Below are 19,980 nucleotides of genomic sequence, written 5' to 3'. Positions count from 1 at the left end.
ACTTTTGCTTGCAATGTTTCAATCAACACCACATCCTTAAACAGTGCTCCCATGAAGTGTCTGAGAGTCCCTCAGTGTCCAGTGATGGCTGGACCTTAAACCAAAGCCACTTCCCCACAGCCTCTGCGGTGACTGCACTGACCTTCAGAGTGTCCCACACACCACATACTCTCGCACCCTGGGATGTGCCAGTCGGCAGCAATTCATTTACCGACATCTTGTGCAGGAAGATCAATTTTTGGGCAGACCAAAGTGAGTCTTCCGCTGAGATAATGATCTTCCAGCAGCAGTTGACATTTATCTTGTGCGTCCCTGTGAACAGCTCCTAGATCACTGATGCACAACTGCTCAGGATGAACCATGACAAGATCCCTTGCATTCTTCTTCTGACCTTCCTGTCAAACACCCAGTGCATAAGGAGGTGAATGTTGTACACACCACAACCATCTCAATGGCAGCGTGCAGTGGGGTACTTTTCTGACCGAGCAGGCAGGGTCTGATTGGGAAGGCTCCTCACACTACTGTTGGTGAGTTCCTCTGTCTGATTGGGGAGCCATCTGATGGGATCCATCGAGTCCTTCTACCACGGTGCCTGTAGCTCGTTCCACGTTGATCACTTGTGGTCAAAGGTAGTTTTTTTCAGGAACCTTTCTGTGAAGGACAAGTAGTAAGACAATGTCAAACTGAATGGAACATTGTATAAATCTACATCAGCCAACAACTACACTAGTCCCACCTGCCTGCGTTTGACCCATATCCCTCCAAACCTGTCCTATCCATGTCAATGTACTTTAATAATTATTGACCTAATCACATAATCCTGCCGCCTTCTATGCAGTATACTTGGGCTCTCCATTGCACACTTTTATTAGACCTTGCTAATTCCAGATTATGGGAATGGATAAGAGTGAACATTTTGTGGGAACTGTTGAAGGGGGCATTGCACGTCTGGTTTCTGTATGTGTGCGGGCTCTGCACTCTATTGCCCCCTTCTTATCCCAGATTATTGTTATTTTTTCCTTTGGTAGGAAGTGGAAAGCATTTTGGAGCAAGCCCTGAAACTGTACAGCGCTGACAGGGTTGGATTGGTGGATTATGCACTGGAATCTGCTGGTAAGTATCAGACAAAAGCCCGGGCCAAGTAAAACTGTGAATGTAACAGCCTGAAAGGGTGTTGTGTGGGCTGGCACTTTAGTCATGTTTGACTTGCTCCCTAGGAATGGGGTGCTCTTTCACACTGGGCGATATGTCCTGAATAGGCAAGTACAAATCTATGTTCACAGTACACGTTTCCCCAGAGCTGCTGAGGTTCACACTGCTGAATGTTAATTTAACTTGTAACTACTTGATGTTGCGCCAGCCACAACTTATTTAAAGGCTGAGCCATCGGTTGGATGACATTGCCTTGGGGCACCATCGGCCATCTTCATTCTGTCCACTGCTCCACCATCCCTGCAAACACATTGGTTAATCTCTTGTGCTCTCTCTCTGAAGCTTCATGCCTTTCTGAGGGCAAGTCAGCCAGGACTAGATGCACTACTCCAGCTATGGCCAAGCCTGTGTTTTAAAGTTCCCCCATCACTTTGCTCTTGTACCCTGAGCCGTTATTTATAAAGTATAGGAGTTTTTAAACAACATCCTAAACTTCCTTCTTTCAGTAAACTAGGCACATATATCACCCACGTGTGTAAGAAGGATGTGAAGGTCTGATGAAGCATCTCAACCCGAAGCGTCACCCATTCCAGAGACACTGTTGTTTCTTCACTCCTTTTAGAATTGTGCCCTCTAGTTCACATTGCCTTATTCCTCCTCCCAAAATGAAATATTTCACATTTGAATTCGAGCTGTAACCAGCCTGTTCAAACCCTATTCTGTTCTTGCATCGAATTCCATTACAATACAATACAATTCCATTTATTGTCATTTGGACCCCTTGAGGTCCAAACGAAATGCCGTTTCTGCAGCCATACATTACAAACAAATAGACCCAAGACACAACATATTTTACATAAACATCCATCACATTGCTGGATGGAAGGCCAAAAAAAAACTTTTCTCCCCACTGCACCCCCCCCCCCCCCCCCCCGATGTCAGAGTCAAAGTCAAAGCCCCCGGCGGGCGATGGCGATTGTCCCGTGGCCATTTAAGCCACGCCGGGTGATGCAAGGCCGCACACCGGGTTCTTGATGTTAGAGCCCCCGGCGTGCGCTCGCAAACACCCGCGGCCATTCCAAGCCGCGCGGGGCGGTGATGTAGGCCCCGCTCCAGGAGCTCTTCAACCCCGCAACTCGGGCGGGAGAAGTCGCCGTTGCGGGAGCCCTGAAAAGCGGTCTCCCTCCAGGTACCCGCGGGCTCCCGGTGCCGTCCGCCAAACCCGCAGTTGCAGCCACCGAATCTCCGGGGGTCGGGCCGCAGCAGCGTCCATCACAGCTCCACCCGCTCTGGACTCGGCCAGCTCCGCGACGGTGAGGTGAGTAGTTGGCACCAGAGTCCCCGGTCTTCCAGTTGGAGGCCGCTCCTCGTTGCAGCCCCAACGACAACGGAGACCCGACAAAGAAAAGGTCGGGTCTCCCGTGCAGGGAGAGATTTAAAAGTTACCCCCAACCCCCCCACACCACCCCCACCCCCCCCCCACACACATACCCCAACAAAAAATAACAAAAACTACATTAAAACATAGACATAAAATAATAAAAACGCTTAATATCCCCAGCTCACAGTATCATCTGCAAATCTGGAATTCAAAGTCATTTAATGCGTATGAAGAAAAGGTGGATCTTATTCTGCCCTCTGGCCAATTTTACAACTTACAATTAACCTACAAGCCTGTACATCTTTGGAGTGTGGGAGGAAACCGGAGAAAACCCATGCGGTCACAGGGAGAATGTACAAAGTCCGTACAGACAGCACCCGTAGTCAGGATCAAACCCAAATCTCTGGTGTTGTCAGGCAGGAGATCTACCGATCCGTCACTATGCTGCCCTGTGCTGTGCTCTTCTGTTGGTTAGCCAGTTTTATTCCTTGAAGCAAAGTTTAAGTTGCAGAGAAAGTGAGATCAAAATAGATAGACTGGAGACCAGGAGACATTTGAGGTGAACGTCGATACCAGCTGGATCGGTGGAGATGCAACTAGTGGCAGACGAATGAAATCTTAAACACCTGTAGAAGTGCAAGAAAAGAAGACAAGCTCATGGTCTGAAATGTGGATAGAAGCTTGGGTCTTCTCAAGCTAATATTAGATTTAATTGGAATTGTGTAGAAAACTGAAGATCTGCTTTAGGTTTCTGCCATCTGCAGAATGACCAGGATACTGCCTGGATTAGACAAAATGCTAGAATAGAATATTAGCTATAAGGGGAGATTGGACAAACGGAATTTTTTTTGCTGGAGTGTCAGAGGCTGAGGCGAGACCTGATAGAAGTGTATAAAATTATGAGAGATATATAGATGGAGTCGGCAGTCTATTCCCCAGGGTGGAAATGTCAAATACGCGAGGGCATCGAGTTAAGGTCAGAGGGGGAGATGTTTAAAGAAGATGTGCGAGGCAAGTTTTTCTTGCACAGGTGTAGGTTTGCTGTCGGGGGAGGTGGTGGAAGCAGATACAATAGTAATCTTTAAAAGGCATTTGGACAGATACATGTACAGACAGGGAGTAGAGGGATGCAGACCATGTCCAGTCAGTTGGAATGAGTAATGCCCCTGTCCCACTTAGGAAACCTGAACGGAAACCTCTGGAGACTTTAAAACCAAGACCGACAAGTAAGGGAATTACTGCGGTCGTGTTTGTTTCCCGTGTCTGTTTCTTACAGGGGGAAAATATGGACAAGAGTCCACAAGGGCTGCACTGGCTGGGGAAACCGCGGAGTTGCGGGCAGCCAGCAGCAGCTAAAGGCACCAGCATCACCGTGAGTGGGATCAGCTGTGCCCGACTTGGCACCCGCACCGGCCAGATCAACACCACGGCCGGGCGGGAAGACTACACAGACAGAGCCGTTGACTCTGACAAGTCAAAACGGCAGGCGGGGGGGAGTATTCCCCTGCAGTGGCAAGTTTTTTAAAACCCAAGACCGACAGGTAAGGGAATTACTGTGGTCATGCTTTGTTTCCCGTGCTGTTTTTCACAGGGGGAAACTATGGACAGGAGTCCACAAGGGCTGCACTGGCTGGGAAGAACTACGGAGTTGCGGACAGCCAGCAGCGGCTGACGGCATTAGATCACCGTTAGTGGGATCAGCTGTGCCCCACTTGGCTGACAAGTCGAACTGCAAAGAAATGCCGCGGGGCCAGCGTTACTGGGGGCCAAATGGAGCGGCTTATGGAGCACATGTTCCACTGTGACAGACTCTGGGAGATGGAGTCTAGTCACAATGGGTATATAATACACCCATGGCAGCACCTTATCAGGGCTGCACAGTGCATCTCCCTCGACAGAGGGGAGTACCGGGAGCCAATTCTGGGCTGGCTCTGAAGAGGGGTTTTGCTGAAGAAAAAATCAGTGTGCAGGGGGTGCAAGAACAAGGAAACCTCCTGGAAAAGGAGTCCAAGTTTGTACATCTAAAAACAATTACAGGAACATGGCTGTAATAGACACTACTGCCAAATATTTGGCACCGGAAAATGGGTATCCCTCAAAATTTCACACGGTGAACAGTTACACCTGAAAACACATTGGACCGGGAGTCAGAAGGCAGGATGTTTAGCTAAGACGATAGTCTCAGGAGAACACCATCCGCCCAGCTTTAAACCCTAAGTTTGCAGAGCTGTGCAGACCTGGAGGGATTAATCCACCAATATTACTACTTGGGGGCAACCTGTCAAAACAGGTAAAAGAGCTCAATAAGGAGGCCAATACCCTGGGGCTCATAAAGGCGGCAACAGGCAGGATCTCCTATACACGACAACAGCACCTCCACGCACCCACCAGCAGGAAGACACACAGAAGCTGGTGAAAGCTCAAAGGCCGGGCTACAGGACAGAGGTCTTTTAGGCCTGGCCCAGACCGGCCTTCATGGAAGACGTGCAACCCCAAATCCCAAATCCAAAACCCGACGCCACAACCTCTACGGCGACTGCAAGGAAGAAAACAAACTTTCCACTGGTCCCCATGGAGGTAGGGGAGTCTGGTCTCTTCCAAAAAACAGGAAGTGTAAATAACACAAATTGGTGTGTAGATTACATTTTCTTGGGAGGCATGGAGTGCAATAACTACTAACACTTATTTTCTACCTAGTACTCAGGGATATACAATTGAATTTGTGCACAAAATTTCCCGGTTCAGCATGTACCGAACTGAACGTTTGTGCCTTCACGATAAGAAAAACTGGAAGCGCATGCTGAACTGGAGAGGCTAGGAAAACTGAATACATTGTGCAGTAAATTCATTCGAAATTGGAAACCTTTGTTACTGCCAAACAATTGATTCCATAGGCTACTTTATGGATTACATCCATTAAAAAATGCTTACTATACGGTGCCTATGCGGAAGGATTATAGACGTTATTAATTCTAAGCTAACACCTTCCACCACTAAGGACTACTTGGGGTTCACCTTTGACTTAGTCTACATGTGGGTAACTTATCAAAGGAAGGTACAGACTTAACTGAGGCCAACAACCTCATTGACATCAGTAAACCACCAATTCGACTGGTAGCAAGGGTAATTGGCAATACTGTGGCCTTTCCAGCCACACTGTTTGACCTTTGTATTACCAATAATTACAAGGACAAAGGTATAAGCACTTAAAATCAATACTGGTCATGTGTAGAGACCAATGAGGCTACCAATCTAAGCAATCACGGAATTACAATGATAGGGGAAATACTACTGTACGACGAACATAACTCTGTTCTGAAATTCCTGGCTAGCCTCCACTATGATGAGGGGCTCAGTTTAGTGCCACAAACTGCGCCAGAAGTGCCTTTTCAGTATTCTGGGGCAAGGATCAGAGCGTCATTCTGTCAGGTCTCACCCCCTGGTGACTAAACTCATGAGGGGAATTTTTAATATTATCCCCAAGGACTAGTATTCCCTTATATGGTATATGAGTATAGTCCAACATTACTGAGGAATTTGGTCACCAGCTACAGCTCTGTCCCTGCATAGACCTGCACATGACATGGTCATGCTTATGGCATTGGTCTCAGCACACAGAATTCAGTATTTACATAAATCAAGGCTGGATAGTAACACCTCTTCTATGAGTAAAATAACTTTTTACATCCACGAATGAGTTTAACAGAACAGACCGGGATCGTCAGGCCTCATATAGAGTTCAGTGCTATACCCAATAAATGATTGCCTATGCATTATGAGACCTTTGTTCTTATACATAGAGAACTCTAAACAGCACAGAGGTAATGAGATGGCTGAAACAGGTTTACGGCTGCTGGGGTGGATACTAACATATTCAATCTCACATCACCAGGGCTGTAGTGACATCGCAGCAAGGAATTGGACGTACCAATCGACCAAATCCTGGGGACAGCAGGATGGTCATAAGAGAAACCAGTGATAAACCTGTGACATTGCAGAATCAAAATTAGATCTGTATCATGATTACCCCATAAGACAGGGGCTATAATTGTTGTTAATAGTTCATCATGGAATTTCAATGTCGGATTCATGTTTGAACACGTTAACACTATTTCCTCCCTTAGTCAATTAAGGCAGTTGTGAGGCATGGACTCGTTTGCACGGCATGAAATCACAGAGCTTTGAAATCTTCAGTGGGTCAGGCAGCATCTTTGGAGAGAAGGAATGGGCGGCGTTTCAGGTCCAGACCCTTCTTCAGACTCGTATTATTGCAAATATCATATTGACTGGAACAAATGACGTTAAAAATACAAAATTGCAAATCTGCAGGTGATGGAGGACTGAAACACAATGCTAGAAATACTCGTGTCAGGCAGCAGGTGTGCAGAGATAATTTTTGTAATTGACCATTCATGCAATCTGGTCAAGGACAAACATGTTTTCAGATGCAGAGATAGGGAAACTGAGGAGCTGGATCAGTGGCTGATCTACTTGAAACATCTACAAGTTTCAAACTTGCTGAACCAATCCAGATTACGGATTGTAGAATCAAAAACCAGCAGATGCTGGTTTACCAAGGAAAGGCACAAAATGTTGGAGTCTTCTTCTTTTCGTGTCTTTGAAGCTGGTTGGTTATATGACAGTTTCCCATTCCTTTACACAGTCCTTTGCGTTTTTATTGAACACTGCAAGATCCTTTGGGCTGCACTGGTTGGGTAGTAGGGGGCAGACAAGGCAGTGCTGCATTGTATGGTCCTCTTCTCCACATTCACAGGTGGTTTGGCCAGTTTCATAGCCCCATCTGGCCATGGCAGCATTTCATCGCCCTGTTCCTGTTCTCAGGCGGTTGAGCGTCTTCCACTGGACCCATGGTGCTTCTGAGCCCGGAGGGAGGGCTTCAGAAGGAGGGATACCCATGTCAGTAGGAGGGGGGTCGTCCTCAAGCCTTTTTGTCCATAGTTGGAGTCTGGTTTCTTCCCGTGATGCTATTAGGGGCTGGACATGGCTGAGAAAGCTTCTCCTGGACTTCAGCCATTGGGCCGGGGATACACGTCCGTAGAGTAATGTTGGAGTAACTCAGCAGGACAGGCAGGTCCAGGAATGCTGCCTGACCCACTGAGTTACTCCAGCCATTTATTTTTCCACAGTAGAAGTTTATTTTTCATGGCCACTTGTTAGGCGCTCCCCCCCCCCCCCCCCCCCCCCTGGTGAATGCTATGTACTTACCTCTCTGTTTCTCTCCCAAGCACAGGCCTCGTGGCTGTGAGTCTGGAATCGAGGGGTTAAAGGCTCCTGTACCCGATTGGCCAAGCTGCGTCAGGTGACGGGTGACTCATCTGAAGTATAAATACCAGAGCTTCCCAGGATTCTCCTCTTCGTCGTAGACTCTGACTGATGAGCAGACTGTTGGTGTGGGCCGAGGAAGCCTGACCACATGGCATAGAACTTTGTGTATTTTCACCATTCCTTGTTAACAGATATTGAATTGGGACGGATAAGGGCTGACCTTAGAGTTTTCGTGTATTTTGGTTTCAGGGTTGTATCTCTTTGGGCAGGTTTTGGAATCTCCGGTTCGACGGCCCATGGCGTGGCTGGCTGGAGCATTGTTAAATTGTTTGTCGGTTTATCCATATCCCTGACTGGGTTGTTTAAATCAGGTTTGAGTTTTGTGTTCCAATGAATAATTAAAACTGTTTTTTTGAACCTGAACCTGGTTTTTGACTTGTGTTACGTGGCTCTGAAGTACTTGCATTCGGGAGTCGTAACAAAATGGGGGCTCGTCCTAAGTTTTGAGGACCCTAGACGTTTTTAGGGGGGGTTTTTGGTAGGCTTCTGGACTGAGGAAGTCTGTGTGTTGTAAGGGATTTTTTTTCTTCCCTGTTTGTGGTAGCATTAGTGCCCAAGTTTTAGCTGGTGGTTTGGGGCTACATTAGAAATGGAATTTAAGGTGAAAGAATTTGTTGAGGCTCCTAGTCGGGAGTTGTTTGATAGATGTACGAAGGAGCATTTGATTTTGCTGGCTGAGAACTATGCCGTGACTATTGACAAGCATTCAAAGAAACACTCCATTAAATCGGAGTTGTGGGCTGCGTTGGTGGAGGCTGGGGTTTTGCCTGGTGGTGCAGACAGTCCCCCGCCTTCTGTTCAGCCAGTTCAGAACATGGAGGCCATCATTAAACTGAAGGAGATGGAGCTTGAGTCACAGAGAATTGCCTCTTTGTTAAAAGAGAAAGAGCTCATGCATGTTCTTGAAATGAAACGGCTTGAGCTTGAGGAGGAAACCAAAAAGGGCTGAATTTCAGCTGCGGGAAAAAGAAATAGATAATTCCCGGGTTTCTTCTAGGGAACGGGAGTTTGATATGAGCAAGAACATCCGCCTGGTTCCCCCATTTCGTGAGAAGGATGTGGACAAGTATTTCACAGTGTTTGAACGGGTGGCTTTGTCCTTGAAGTGGCCTAGGGACGTGTGGACCTTGTTATTGCAGTGTGTCCTTGTGGGTAAAGCACGGGAGGTGTACTCGTCTTTATCTGTTGAAAGCAGTCTGGACTATGAGTGTGTGAAGTCTACAGTATTAAGGGCTTATGAATTAGTTCCAGAGGCGTACCGGCAGAAGTTCCGGCGCTTTAGGAAGTTTGATAGTCAGACTTATGTGGAGTTTGCTAGGGAGAAGGAGGCACTTTTTGACAGGTGGTGCGCTTCTCAAGGAGTGAAGGATTTTGAGCTACTGCGGGCCTTGATGATTATGGAAGACTTTAAGAACTGTCTCCCTGAGAGGGTTACTACTTACCTTAATGAGCAGAAGGTGAATGAGGTGTCTAAGGCTGCGGTGTTGGCAGATGAGTATGTATTGACTCATAAATCTGATTTTGTTGGGCGATCCTATAGTTTTGGTGCACGGCCGGTTGATCGTGGTGGTGTCGCCGGTGGCAGTGTCAAAGCTGTTTCTGTGCCTGCAAATGGCAGCACGTTGATACAGGGGGAGGTCCGAGCTGATAAGGTTGACGGAAATGTAAGGACTAATGAAGGTCCTGTGTGCTACTATTGTAGAAGGAGAGGGCACATGTTAAAGTCGTGTCCCGTTCTGAAGCAGAAAAATGCAAAGCCTGTGGCTTTGGTGGGTGCACAGAAGGCACCTGTCGTACCTGAGGTGCCTGAGTCTCATGAGTGTAGGAATTATTCTGCGTTCATCATGAATGGTTTTGTTTCTCTGGAGGATGGGGGTGATAGAGTTCCAGTATCCATCTTGCGTGATACTGGTGCTACTCAGTCCTTTATATTGGATGGTGTACTGCCGTTTTCTGGGGAATCATCGGTTGGGTCAAGTGTCCCAGTGGTAGGATTCGGGATGGATGACATGGTAGTGCCTTTGCATACCGTGCGTCTCGAGTCCGAGTTGGTTTCAGGCCGGGTAACTGTTGGGTTACGGCCGTGTTTTCCCGTTGGGGGAGTTTCTGTGATTTTGAGGAATGACTTGGCAGGAGGTAGAGTTTTAGTCACTCCTGAGGTGACGGCTGTTCCGATGGTGCAGAGTCCTGATAGATTGGCTATGCAGCATCCAAAGGTCTTCGCAGCTTGTGCTGTCACGAGGGCTATGGCTAAGAGCCAGGCGAAGTTTGAGGATGTGGTGGACCTGAGTGAGAGCATTTTTGGGGATCAGGATGATAGATCCTGTGTTGTGAAGGGTGTTTCTCCATCTCAAGATGGGATAGTGTCTGGAAATGTGCCGGTGTCACTGTCACGTGACCGGCTGGTTAAGGAGCAAAAGAGTGATCCAGGTTTATCTGATCTGTGCGACTGCGCAGTGCCTGAGGGGGATATGGATTCCACAGCAAAGGGGTATTTTCTAAGGGATGGCTTACTGATGCGAAAGTGGTCTCCCTTGGATATATTTGGGCATGGTGATTGGAGCGTGGTTGATCAGATTGTGATGCCTCGTCGGTATAGGGACGAGATACTCTGTTTGGCTCATGATGGTCCTCTGGGTGGACATTTGGGGGTCAATAAGACGTATGACCGCATCTTACGGAATTTTTTTTGGCCAGGGTTGAAAAAGGACGTGAAACAGCACTGCAGGTGTTGTCACATTTGCCAGGTGGCAGGAAAGCCGAACCAATCGATTGTTCCTGCGCCTTTATATCCAATCCCTGTGGTCGGTGAGCCGTTTGAGCGGATTCTAGTTGATTGTGTGGGCCCTCTACCTCGGACAAGGGTGGGCAACAAGTTTTTATTAACAATTATGTGTGCGACTACCCGCTTTCCGGAGGTGGTCCCTTTGCGTAGAATTACTGCCCCTGCAATTGTTAAGTCTCTCACTAAGTTTTTTTCGTTGTTCGGTTTGCCCAAGGTTGTGCAGAGTGACCAAGGTACCAACTTCATGTCGAAGGTTTTTGGTCAGGTAATGAAGTTGTTAGATATTAAGCATTGTTACTCCAGTGCGTATCATCCTGAGAGCCAGGGAGCTCTCGAGAGGTTTCACCAGACTTTGAAATCTATGTTGAGGACTTACTGCCTGGAGTTTGAAAAAGACTGGGATGAGGGGGTTCATCTAGTTATGTTTGCGGTGCGTGAGGTCGTGCAGGAGTCTTTAGGGTTCAGTCCTGCTGACCTGGTGTTCGCGCATACTGTACGTGGTCCGTTGAGGGTCCTGAAGGAGAAATGGTTGCAGGAGGATACAACACGTAGTATTTTAGACCACGTCTGTACTTTTCGCTCTAGACTGAGGAGGGCATGCGAACTGGCAATGGGTAATCTTGCCTCTGCTCAGTCTAGGATGAAGGACTGGTTCGACAGGAAGGCTTCTAGTAGGAATTTTTCTCCGGGTGACAAGGTCCTGGTGTTGTTGCCTATTCCTGGTTCCAGTCTGCAGGCTCGGTATAGCGGTCCCTATCAGGTGGTTAAGAAGGTTGGTGAGAGGGATTACGTTATTGGTACCCCTGATCGGAGGCGTAAGACTCAGCTCTGTCATGTTAACATGATGAAACAGTACCATGAGCAGGAGCCTGTGGAGGTTGATGGGTCGGAGCTATGTCCTTCTAAGCCTGTTTTGGCTGCAGTGGTGCTGCCCCCTGACACGGGTGGTGATGTGGGGGAGGCTCGGTTGTCTGTGGCAGTGACGCAGGGAAAGCTGTGTAACTCTGAGGCTTTGGAGACGCTTACCTTGCGGTTGGCTCATTTGACTGGAAGTCAGCGGGGTGACCTGCTTGCTTTGGTGAAGTCAAATGTGTCACTGTTCTCGGATGTGCCTTCTCAGACGTCTGTGCTGCAGCATGACATTGACGTGGCCGGTGCTACGCCAATTAAACAGCATCCGTATCGGGTCAATCCTGACAAGCGTAATCGTCTAAGAAGTCAGGTTGACTATATGCGGCGGCATGGCATTGCTGAACCTAGTTGTAGCCCGTGGAGTTTTCCGTGTCTACTGGCGACGAAGGCTAATGGGAGGACAGGTTTTGCACGGACTATCGGAAATTAAATAGTGTAACTAAGCCGGATTGCTATCCTCTTCCACGGATGGAGGATTGCGTGGATCGTGTGGGAAGTGCATCTTTTGTGTCTAAGTTGGACTTGTTAAAAGGCTATTGGCAAGTCCCTTTGACTAGGCGGGCGAGGGAGATCTCTGCGTTCGTTACGCCTGATGACTTTGTTCAGTACACGGTAATGGCATTTGGGATGCGCAATGCGCCGGCAACCTTCCAACGGTTGGTGAACATTGCATTGTCTGGTTTGTCCTTCTGTGAGGCATACCTTGATGATTTGGTTGTGTGCTCCAGGTCGTGGTTCGAACACATCGGTCATCTGAAGGAGGTATTTCATCGTCTAGCGGAGGCAAACCTGACGATCAATCTGGGGAAGTGTGAGTTTGGCCAGGCCACGGTAACGTATCTGGGTAAGGTAGTGGGCCGGGGTCAGGTTCGCACTCTCAAGGAAAAGGTGGGGCATATTGTCGCATTTCCTGCTCCAACCTCTAGGACTGAACTCCGTAGGTATCTGGCTATGGTTGGGTACTATAGAGGATTCTGTCCAAACTTCTCTGTGGTGCAAACTTCTTTGACGGATTTGCTGAGTCCGAAGGTAGCTTTTGTGTGGTCCGCAGAGTGTCAACAAGCCTTTGATCAGACCAAAAGTCTTCTGGTGCGCGCACCTGTGCTTGCGGCACCTGATTTTGAGCGTCCATTTAAGCTGGCAGTAGATGCTAGTGATCGTGGGGTTGGTGGAGTTCTTCTACAGGATGATTCAGATGGGGTGGAGCATCCAGTTTCGTACTTCTCTAAGAAGTTTAGTCGTCATCAGAAGTGGTACTCCACCATTGAGAAAGAAACCCTTGCGGTTGTAATGTCTCTGACTCATTTCGAGGTTTATGTTGGCTCCTCGAATGTCCCTGTCATCGTACTCACGGATCATAATCCTTTGGTGTTCTTGCAGAATATGCGGAATAAGAACCGGCGGTTAATGAGCTGGAGTTTGCAGCTGCAAGATTACAACTTGGAGATCAGACATATCCGTGGCAAAGATAATGTATTGGCTGATGCATTTTCGCGCCAGTGATGTCTGCTACTGAATAGTTGCTGAAATTTGGTGGTGTTTTTTTTAGTTCATTTTCAGAAACTTATTCAGTATCTTTGGGGGGGGGTGTTAGGCGCTCCCCCCCCCCCCCCCTGGTGAATGCTATGTACTTACCTCTCTGTTTCTCTCCCAAGCACAGGCCTCGTGGCTGTGAGTCTGGAATCGAGGGGTTAAAGGCTCCTGTACCCGATTGGCCAAGCTGCGTCAGGTGACGGGTGACTCATCTGAAGTATAAATACCAGAGCTTCCCAGGATTCTCCTCTTCGTCGTAGACTCTGACTGATGAGCAGACTGTTGGTGTGGGCCGAGGAAGCCTGACCACATGGCATAGAACTTTGTGTATTTTCACCATTCCTTGTTAACAGATATTGAATTGGGACGGATAAGGGCTGACCTTAGAGTTTTCGTGTATTTTGGTTTCAGGGTTGTATCTCTTTGGGCAGGTTTTGGAATCTCCGGTTCGACGGCCCATGGCGTGGCTGGCTGGAGCATTGTTAAATTGTTTGTCGGTTTATCCATATCCCTGACTGGGTTGTTTAAATCAGGTTTGAGTTTTGTGTTCCAATGAATAATTAAAACTGTTTTTTTTAACCTGAACCTGGTTTTTGACTTGTGTTACGTGGCTCTGAAGTACTTGCATTCGGGAGTCGTAACACCACTTTATTCACAATTTGCAAGCCTGTGTAAATAAGCATGTTCTCTCCCCATCCACGATGCGACATGGAGTAAAGCTGTTGCTCCCAGTATTTCCTGCTGTAATTTGAGATCCATGTTCTTATACCTCTGTAAAACATCTACCTTTTCCATGATAAAATGCTTGTTATCAATGCTGTATGTAATTGAATAGACTGTCCTGAAATCCATGATCCGCAGGATGTTTTAAGTCTAATGTTGTAGCTAATCCATCTTCTCTCCTGCCTACAGTACTTTCATACTGAAGCACAGGTTCCCTGATCTGTCGTCAAGTTTTGTTTGCTTTGTAGAATAAAGATGCTGCAGCATTTAAACTAATCGAACTGAGGGTGAATAACAACTGGGGTCATCTAGAATACACCTGCCTCTACCGGTTCCGCGTCCATGGAGATCCAGTGATGTGATGCTGGAGGTTGGCTACCCCGCGCTCGACAACCCTCCAACCTCTACCCCGCCCGCGCTCCACGTTGATTTCCCACAACAATGTCAATTTCTGACATAAATGTTAATGGTTTTTTTAAATTATTTTATATTAAATATAGTTAGAATGAAACGTCCTTAATTTGAAAGTTTTTTCATTTCGTTGGGTTGTGGGAGGGGGGGATGTGTGGGTGGAGGGGAGGGTGGTGTGTTGGTGGGGGTGTGAGGGCAAGGGGGCAGGTGGGCAAGGGAGGAGGTGAGTGGGCAGGGGGGTTGTGGGGGAGGGGTGTGGGTTGCGGGGCGATTGTGGGTGGAGGGGGGGATGATGGAGGGGCGGGTGTGGTCAGCAGGTTTTGGGGGAGGAGAGGTGGAGTGAACAGGAGAGGTGGTGTGGTAGGGGGAGTGGTTGTGGGCAGGGGTGTGGTCGGGCAGGGGATGGGGGGTGTATGGGCGGATGTGTAGGGTGAGTTGTGGGGGAGGGGGGATTATGGAGTGAGGGGTTGGGGCAGGGTGAGAGCTCGGTGAAAAGACGGGGTTGTGAGGGAGAGGGGTATCATGGGGGACAGGAGCCAACGAGGGCGACCAAAGCGGAAGGGGATGGAACTGACAGTGCGATGGGAACTCACAGCGGGCGCTGGTTACTGGACGTTCTCCTCCGCGGGGATCAGATTCTCCGCTTTCCATTTGGTGCATGCTGGGCTTCCGTTCCATCCGAAAATTGTGTCTGATTGGAAGCTTTGTTCCGATCGGCCATCCTCAGGTCCAGTAAAGATGCGATGGCGCAGGAAGTGGCGGACCGTCCCGCTGAGTGACAGGAGAAAAGATTAATCCATGTGGCGCTGACTGGCAGGAGAGCAGATCGATCTGCGCTTATGTAGCTTTTAAGATTTTTAAACTTTGTTACCTTTTACATTAGACCACCCATGAGAACAAAGCTTGCCTGCCTGCCCGCCCTCTCGTCATGTCCTTTTGCAGTTTGCGCAGTTTTAAAATTAGCGCAAAAGCAATCGATAAAGAGCGGCAAAACGCAGACAGACTTAACACAGAGTTTACGTGGATTTTGAAGAAGCAGCAACAAGGAGAAGCAGGAAGAAGCATTGATTGGCTCAAGCCCGTGGGGGAGTTGAGTAAGTCACAGGGGACAAACAGTTTAAAACTGAGAAATTTGGTTTGTAAATTGGTGAATTAGGCAATTTATCAGCCAATGTATGCAAGGCTGCTTTAGGGGAGCGGCCTTGTGAGTAAAGTGTGAGTCTGGCTCTAGAGTCTTCGGTGAGGAGGAGACTACGCAATACGCTGGAGAGGGAGAGACGAAAGAAGATGTCAGGCAAGCTGATTCAGTGCGATGCTTGCTGTATGTGGGAGGTCAAGGACATCGCTGGTGCCTCTGGCTGCTACAAGTGTGAGAAGTGCATCCAGGTACAGCTCCTGAAGGACCGTGTTGGGGAATTGGAGAAGCAAGTGGATGACCTCAGGTTCGTCTGAGAGGCTGAATCGTTCCTCGACGAGTCCTACAGCCAGATTGTTACAACTCAGGTACTGGAAGAGAGAAGGTAGGGAACAGTGAGAAAGGGAAGTAAACATGGAATGCACAGGTCCCCGGGTGTTGTACCTCTTGTGAACAGGTTCACCCACTTAGAAGCAGGGTCGGGACAGAAGACGTTGACGCACTGAGCAGCGCACTGGCTTGCGAAGCAAAAACTGCTGTTGAGCCAAAACCAAAGAGGCCGACGTCAGGCTACGCAGTGGTGGTTGGAGACTCAATTGTGAGAGGTACGGACAGGGGTTTCTGCGGCAACAGACCGGGTTCGAGGATGGTGTGCTGCCTCCCGGGTGCCAGGATCCAGGATGTCATGAACAGAGTGCAGAAAATCCTCAAGGGCGAAGGTGTGCAGCCAAAAGTTGTCGTGCATGTTGGCACAAACAATGTCGGAAAGAAGGGGATGAATATTCTGAAGTGTGACTTTAGAGAGCTCGTAAAAGTGCTGAAAAGCAGGACCTCCAGGGTGGCAATCTCCGTGTTGCTTCCAGTTCCTCGTGCTGGCGAGAGCAGGAACAGGGAGATACAGGACCTGAATGTGTGGCTGGGGAACTGGTGCAGGGGGCAAGGATTTAGATTCTTAGACCACTGAGATCTGTTTTGGCGTAAGGGGGAACTGTACAAAAGGGACGGATTGCACCTTAACAGGTGGGGGACCGGCATTCTGGCAGGCAGGTTTGCCACTGCAACACAGGTGGTTTTAAACTAAATAAGGGGGGAGGGTGTAGTTAGTATGTGACGCTGCATGACGCCCCCCCCCCCCCCCCCCCCCCCCCCCCCCCCCCCCCCCCCCCCCCCCCCCCCCACAACCGCACATTGGGGGAACAGACCCAACGGGTCTGCACTTGGTCTAGTACATCCTATAGAAAGGACGGGCAGGTGGGCAGAGGGGGGGGGGGGGTGGGGGGGGTGGTTAGCTCTGCTGGTGAGGGATGGAATTCAGTCCCTTGCATGGGAAGACATCGGGACTGACTGAAAGGTAGATTCACTGTGGATTGAGTTGAGGAATTGTAAAGGCAAGAAGACACTAATTGGTGTCATCTACAGACCCCGAAATAGTAGACCGGATGTCGGGTGTAAGTTGCAGCAGGAGTTAAAACTGGCATGTAATAAAAGTAATGCCACTGTGGTGATGGGGGATTTTAATATGCAGGTAGACTGGGAAAATCAGGTTGGTTCAGGACCTCAAGAAAGAGAGTTTGTAGAGTGCCTCCGAGATGGATTCTTAGAGCAGCTTGTAATGGAGCCGACCAGAGAAAAGGCAATTCTGGATTTAGTGTTGTCCAATGAACCAAATTTGATAAGAGAACTCGAGGTAAAGGAACCGCTTGGAGGTAGTGATCATAATATGATTAGTTTTAAACTGCAATTTGAGAAGGTTAAATTGGAAGTGTCAGTGATGCAGTTGAACAAAGGGGACTATGAAGGCATGAGAGAGGAGCTGCTCAAGGTAGACCGGAAAGGGATCCTAGCAGAAATGAGGGTGGAACAGCAATGGCAGGAATTTCTGGGCATAATCCGGAAGACGCAGGATCATTTCATTCCAAAAAGGAAGAAAGATTCTAAGGGGAGTAGGAGGCAACCGTGGCTAACAAGAGCAGTTAGGGATAGAATAAAACTAAAAGAGAAGATGTATAACACAGCAAAGAGTACCCGGAAGCCAGAGGATTGGGAAACTTTCATAGGACAACAGAAGTACGAGGGGAAGCTGGCTAGGAATGTAGAGAAGGACAGTAAAAGCTTCTTGAGATATGTTAAGGGAAAAAGAATAGCAAAGTCAAATGTGGGTCCCTTGAAGGCAGACACGGGTGAAATTATTATGGGGAACAAGGAAATGGCAGAAATGTTGAACAGGTACTTCGGATCTGTCTTCACTAAGGAAGACACAATCTCCCAGAAGTACTGGAGGACAGAGGATCCAAGGGGGTCGAGGAACTGAAATAATTTGTTGTTAGACGAGAAATAGTATTGGATAGGCTAATGTGACTGAAGGATGATAAATCCCCTGGGCCTGATGGACTGCATCCCAGGGTCTTCAGGGAGGTGGCTCTAGAAATAGTGGATGCATTAGTGATAATTTTCCAATGTTCAATAGATTCAGGATCAGTTCCTGTGGATTGGAGGATAGCTAATGTTATCCCACTTTTCAAGAAAGGAGCGAGAGAGAAAACGGGGAATTGCAGACCAGTTAGCCTGACTTCAGCGGTGGGAATCATGCTGGAGTTAATTATTAAAGAGGTAATAATGGGGCATTTGGATAGCAGTAAAATGATTAGTCCAAGTCAACATGGATTTATGATAGGGAAATCATGCTTGACTAATCTGGAATTTTTTGAGGATGTGACAAGTAAAATGGATGAAGGGGAGCCAGTGGATGTAGTGTATCTAGACTTTCAGAAAGCCTTTGATAAGGTCCCGCACGGGAGACTGGTGACTAAAATTAGAGCATATGGTGTTGGGGGTAGGGTGCTGACGTGGACAGAAAATTGGTTGACAGACAGGAAGCGAAGAGTAGGAGTGAACGGGTCCTTTTCAGAATGGCAGGCAGTGGCGAGTGGAGTGCTGCAACGCTTGGTGTTGCATGGCTCCTCTATAATCTTTGTGTTAAAGTGTGAAGCCGGACTGGCCCCCGTCACGTGCCGGGGGAGCAGCTCGGCGTTGGGGGGGAGGGAGCCTGCACTCGCCGCACCTGGCTCGCTGCATCTCACTCACACTGTCTGCGAGGCTGCTGCTTCCTCAGCTGTAATGTTGCACCAGTGCCTCTGGACAAGTGTTTGGGCAGCAAAACCCGTCCCTCACGCTTGCTTCAGAGGAACGGAGTTGTGACTCCTCTCACTGTTTAAGGAGTGAGGTTCAAGCCAGTGATGGAAGTGCAGACACAGATACGCTCTGAGTGTGGGCTTGATGCTGCACAGAATGCAGCCGCTCTCAAACAGTCCCTGTGGGAACGTGAGGCCGATGGGCTTTGGACAAATGTCAGTGGCCACATCACAGGAGTTTAAAATCTTTGATCAATTTACCCCAATCTTCATACTTGACCAGTGGCCGGTAGTGGGCCACATTCCTTCATAAAGATGAAGGAATATCCAGACCAGACTGACTTGTCACTTGACACATCAAGAATGGTCATGGGGATAGAAACAAAATGCTGGAGTAACACAGCAGGTCAGGCAGCAACTCTGGGGGAAAGGAATAGGTGACGTCTCGGGTCAGAACCCCGAGGGTATCATTGGTATGAACCAGCATCTGCAGTTCCTTCTGCCACACATGGCCATGGGGATATTTGTATGCCTGTCAATAATTGGGGTATTTGTGTACTCTGAGCAACCATCTGTGTCAGCCCTCACAACAGTAATGTTGCAAGTAGGAACTGCAGATGCTTGTTTAAACCAAGGATAGACTCAAAAAGCTGGAGTAACTCAGCTGGACAGGCAGCATCTCTGTAGGGAAGGAAAGGGTGGCGTTTCGGATCGAGATCCCTCATCAGACTGGGATGTTTTTAGACCTGCCTTTGCATCACTGTCCCAGGAAAGTATTTTGAATAATCAGAGGTGTCTTGGCATCTACAGTATGTCCCCATTGTGATTCAGCAAAGTTTACTTTTCTGCACTCAAAAAGTTAAATCTCAGTAGATCATTTTAGCGATAATTCATTGTTTGTGTAGAAAAGAACTGCAGATGCTGGTTTAAATCGAAGGGAAACACAAAATGCTGGAGTAACTCAGCAGGTCAGGCAGCATCTCTGGAGAGAGGTAATAGGTGACGTTTTGGGTCGAGAACTTCTTCAGACTGATGTCAGGGGAGGGGGCGTGATAAAGAGAGAATTTATTCGGAGACAGTAAGACTGGTGGGAGAACTGGGAAGGGGGAGGGGATGGAGAGGGACAGCAAGGGCTATCTGAAGTTGAAAAGTCAATGTTCATACCGTTGGGGTGTAAACTACTCAAGCGAAATATGAGGTGCAGTTCCTCCAATTTGCGCTGGGCCTCACTCTGACAATGGTGGAAGCCCAGGACAGAAAGGTCAGATTGGGAATGGAAGACTGTTTGGGTCCTTGGATGGAGTCGAGGGGGGGAGGTAAAGGGACAGGAGTTGAATCTCCTGCAGTTGCAGGGCAAAGTACCTGGGAGGGGGTGGTTTGGGTGGGAAGGGACGAGTTGACCAGGGAATTTCAGAGGGAACGGTCTCTGTGGAATGCAGAAAGGGGTGGAGATGGGAAGATGTGGCCAGTA

The sequence above is a fragment of the Amblyraja radiata genome, chromosome 37, assembly GCF_010909765.2.
Source record: "Amblyraja radiata isolate CabotCenter1 chromosome 37, sAmbRad1.1.pri, whole genome shotgun sequence".
Taxonomy (NCBI): Eukaryota; Metazoa; Chordata; class Chondrichthyes; order Rajiformes; family Rajidae; genus Amblyraja; species Amblyraja radiata.
The sequence above is the reverse complement of the archived record's forward strand: the minus strand, read 5'-3'. Positions refer to the sequence as shown.